We start from the raw sequence: 5,359 nt of genomic DNA on the forward strand, positions 1-5,359 counted from the left end.
AAATCTTTGGTTCTTTTCCATTGTGAATCTGTCTCCAATGTCCTAATCTTTGTTTAGTTATCTTAGTGTGGCTCTTTCATTATGTTTTCTCTTCCATTAAAATTAATCAGTGGCCTTGCTCATATGGTGTTGTCAATAAGGGTAGTAGTCAAGAACCTAGGAGTGCCTCACTTTGATTATTCTTTCACCCACGGACTTATTTAGGCTATTGATTTTCCTTTTTCTCTTCTACTGTGGACAGAAATGTTTCCCGGTTTTAGGACTGAAAGCCCTTCCTCCCTAAAGATGTAGCAGTCCTTTAGACAACTGTCTTTTTAACAAACACCATCCCACCTGTACCTACTCCTTGATATTAACCATGTCTACACTCCCCTCAGCAGGTTTCCTTTGCCTGGGACTCTTCTGGCTGCACTCAAGGCTGCTGCTGCCTTTTAACAGACAGTCTTGCAGGATAACACCTATTCAAAGAGCCCACGTATTGTAGATTGCTCATACAGCTCTTGTGAGTGCACGAGTCACTACTTCAGTGGTTCTAATAGTGCCTGTTTATGCTTCTTTCTTCATAGCTCCATCTCTTGGCTTTAAATTTCATTCACTGGTGGCTCTCCCTCACTCACCCTGGTCATTCTCCCTTGTTCCAGTGACTGCCAAATTAAGTCATGTCTAAGATCCTCCTACTTAGCATAAAACTGCTGGAGACAGCTTTTAGCTGGAATCATCACTGAGCAGGAGAGTTTTTAGCAGTGTCCCACAGGGATCTCTTCTTGGCCCTACACTAGATGATGATTTTATCAATGACCTGAAAGAAAACATAAAATCACCACTGATAAAGTGTGCAGGTAACACGAAAATGGGGCAGTGGCAAATCAGGATAAGGACAGGTCACTAATAGAGAGTGACCTGGATTACTTCATAAACTGGTTGCAATAAACAATACACATTTTAATATAGCTAAACATAAATCTATGCATCTAGGAACAAATAATTTAGGTCATACTTACAGGATGAGGGACTCTATCTGGGGCAGCAGTGACTCTGAAAAAGATTTGGGGCTTGTGGTGGTTGATCAGCACAAGCTCCCAGTGTGACACTGTGCCCAAAAGCGTTAATGAGATCCTTGAATACATAAACAGGGGAATTTTGAGTAGGTGTGGAGAAGTTATTTTACCTTTATATTGCTGAAATACTGTGTCCAGTGTGTGTTTCTACAATTCAAGAAAGATGCTGATAAAGTGGAGAGTATTCACAGAAGAGCCATGAGAGTGATTAAAGGATTAGAAAAAATGTCTCATGGTGTTACACTCTAAGAGCTCAATCTACAGTAGAACCTCAGAATTACAAACACTAGAGTTACAAACTGACCAGTCAACCACACACATTTGGAATAAGTACACAATCAGGCAGCAGCAGAGACAACGAAAAAAAGAGCAAATACAGTGCAGTACTGTGATAAATGTTAACAACCAAAAAATAAAGGGAAAGTTTAAAAAATTTGAGAAGGTAGGAAAATTGTTTCTGTGCTTGCTTCATATAATTTAAGATGGTTAAAAGCAGCATTTTTCTTCTGCATACCAATGTTTCAAAGTTGTATTAAGTCAATGTTCAGTTATAAACTCTTTAAAGAACAAGCATAATGTTTTGTTCAGAGTTACAAACAACATCCATTCTTGAGGTGTTGGTGACTGAGGTTCAATTGTATTTATCTTAATGAAACACTAAATCTAGTCAGTATAACAGTCTGAAATATCTACATGAGCAACAAATATTTGATAAAGGTCCCTTTATCAGAGAAAGGTGTAGTATAACTCAATCCACTAACCGGAATCTGAAACTAGACCAATTTAGACTGGAAATAAGGTGTACATTTTTTAGTAGTGAGGATAATTAACCATTGGAAGAATTTACCAAGAGTTGAGGTGGATTCTCCATCACTGGTAATTTTAAAATCAAGATAGCATATCTTCTGGAAAAATATCCTCTAGGAATTACTGGGGAAATTTTATGGCCTGTATTATACAGAAGGTCAGACTAGATGATAAGAACAGTCTCTTCTGGTCTTGGAGTCTATGACTCTAAGAATACTTCTCACTGATCTCCCTGCATTCTTAGAGCAGATTTTCACACCTTCAGAGACAACCTAATATAGATTCTGAATCTTCTAGCACATTCTGTGATGACTTGTTTCATTTTCGTGTATCTTCCTACTGGTTCTCTAAATTTTGCAGATTATTTTTGATGTTATCGCACTCCATAGTGTGTGTTTGTACAGTGCCTCACACAGTGGAGCCCCTGCATCAGCTGGAGCCATAACTGCTGCCATAATAGCAACCACCACCAAAACCCAGCAGCAGAACCAAACGACTTTCATACTTACTGTCTAGAAGATGAAAGCAAGGGTTCAGTGAACCTTTAAATTACATTTTTACAAGTTCACTGGATTCAAAAAGAGATTTCTAAGGTCTGAAAAGTGACAAATGTGAGTCCATTATTTGAAAAAGAATCTCAAGAGATAAACCAGGAAACTGTAGGCTAGTTACTTTAATATGAACAGTAGAGAAAATCTGGAAGGAAGTCAGTAGGAGAACACCTTATAAAATACAGTTTGTTAAGAGAGGCCAGCATAGTTCCAGGCAAAGGAGGTCATGCTTAAGTGACCCACTGGAATTCTTTGAAAATACCACTGACATGATGGATAAGTGAAATTCAATGGCTGTAATACATTCATATTTCAAGAAACATTTGGCAAAGTTCCACATCACAGATCACTAACTAGGATAAAGAATTATAGGTAAACCGGTGTGTTAGTTAGAAAATTGGATAAAAAGCAAGAGACAAAAGGTAGTCATGCATAGACCCATATTAAATTGGAATTATTGAGCAGAGGACCCAGGGGTTGATTTTAAGATTACAGTTAATTATGCTCTAGTTGTCTTTGGATGAGAGTATTGAAAATAGATCTCTAAAAACCTGATCCAAAAGGCCATTGAAGTCAGTGGCTTGGATCAGGCATTAAATTTGAAGAACAGTTGAAAATTTAATGGCTGTTCTAATAACTCAGAGGAAAGAAATCAGAGTCAAATGAATTTCAGTTGAGTTTAGGTATTTGGGCCAGCAGATAGTAACTGCTGGTAACAAGGTGAAAAACCCAACCACAATCCTGTAAGGTGCACAGTACCCCCAATTCCCACTGACAATGGGGAGTTCAACGAGCTCAGCACCACTCCTGACTGGGCTCTAAAACAGGAAAGATGTGCTAAATGGAACATTTGTCCAATATATTTATGAAGAAAAAGATATGTGGATTACTGTGGGATAAAACGCCAGTGAAACAATCATCCCATTGCACAATAACAAAAATAGCCAAGTAACTACAGTATTAGATTACATACAAAACAACAAAGAATTCAGTTACACTCTAAAACATTTTGTTGAATTGAAAATTAGTTCTTAAGGACCTGACTGAAAGCTCAGTGAAGTCAGTGGGACATTGGGAGTCTTTCAACTGACTTCAGTGGATTTTGGATCATGCCCTCAGAGGGTATAAGTTTGTTGGTGCATTTAAGTGTTGTTATGGTAATGGGCAAATGTGTTGAGTTTTTCATATTTTGTTAGGTGTGCATGTTGCCTGAAAGAACAGTGAATTACCCTACAATAACTGTGGTTCTTTGAGATGTGTTGTGTTTACACAGACTCCACTCTAGGTGCTCATATGCTCCTTGTCAAGTGGTCAGATTCTTTTTGAATAGCAGTTTCTGCTGGGACCACATCTGTACCCTGAGAGCCCTTGTGGCTACCATAGCTGAGGATATATCGGGGTGGGGTCCTCAACCACCACTCAGTTCCTTCAACAGATGGGGAAGGATGGTGTGCCATGAAATCTGTGTGGACTACAGATATCAAAGAACCATAGTTACTGAGTAAGTAAGTATTCATTCTTCAAGTGACTGGGCACATATATTCTGCTCTTGGTGACTTGCAAGCAGTTAAATATTGACTTCAGGATGGCTTTATTGAAACTTGCATCTGATCTAGATGCCTGCACTAAAACACAGTGGAAGGTAAATGTATGGACTGAATATATGGTCTGGTCTACACTATGCGTTTAAACTGATTTTAGCAGCGTTAAACTGATTTAACGCTGTACCTGTCCACACTACGAGGCCCTTTATAGCGATATAAAGGGCTCTTTAAATCGCGTTTCTGTTACTCCTCCCCAATGAGAAGAGTAGCGCTAAAATCAATTATTACCATTATCGGATTAGGGTTTAGTTGTGGCTGCAAATCAACGGTATTGGCCTCTGGCAGTATCCCACAGTGTCACCACTGTGATCCTCTCTGGACAGCAATCTGAACTCGGATGCATGTGGCCAGGTAAACAGGAAAAGGCCCTGCGAACTTTTGAATTACATTTTGCCTGTTTGCCCAGCATGGAGCTCTGAATCAGCTGACGCAGTGGCGATTGCAGTTCCCAAAATCCAAAATGAACTCCAGCATGAACCGTACGGGAGGATATGGATCTGCATCGCTGGTATGAGGAGACAAATCTGTTCTATCAGAGCTCCATTACAGAAGACTGACAAAATGCCAAAGCGTTTTTTGAAAAAATCTCCAGGCTACAGGTGCTGTTGACAAGCTTCAATGGAAAGCCAAAGAATCAAAAGGACGCTCATGGAGGGAGGGAGGGTGGTACTGAGGACTCCAGCTATCCCACAGTCCACAGGCAGTCCTCCGAAAAAATATTTACATTCTTGGCTGAGCTCCCAATGCCTGTAGGTTCAAACACATTGTCTGGGCGTGGTTCGGTATAGCTCGACAATTTACTTCCCTCCGCCCCCACTGAAAGAAAAGGGAAAGAATCGTTTTCTTAACTTCTTTGAATGTCACCCTATGTCTACTGATGCTGTTGGTAGGACGCGATGCTGCGCTAGTGAAGATGCAGTATCGCTCCTCTTCCCTCCCCTGTTGGCAGATAGTTGCAGTAGGACTGCTAGCCATCCTTGTCATGATGCCCATTCAGTGCTCCTGGCTGGACTCAGGTGAGGGCTGGCCGGGATGCCTGGGTAAAAATAGGAATGATTCCCTGTCATTCCCAGTAGATGGTACAGAACGGCTGGTAACTGTCCTCATCACAGCAACGGCCCCCTCCACTTTCATGTGTAAGAAAGATTCTGTACTGCCTGGACTATCATAGCAGTTGGGGATGCTGGGCTTCGTCTCCCCGCACGCTTAATGTTCTGCCTGGACTGTCATAGCACCCGGAGGCTGCCTTCCCCCTCATTTTTATTCGACTAACAAGTCACTGTCACTGTTTCTTATTCTGCGATTCTTTATAACTTTCATGACACAAATGGTGGGGCAC

Source organism: Chelonoidis abingdonii, chromosome 3, assembly GCF_003597395.2.
Source record: "Chelonoidis abingdonii isolate Lonesome George chromosome 3, CheloAbing_2.0, whole genome shotgun sequence".
NCBI classification, from domain to species: domain Eukaryota; kingdom Metazoa; phylum Chordata; order Testudines; family Testudinidae; genus Chelonoidis; species Chelonoidis abingdonii.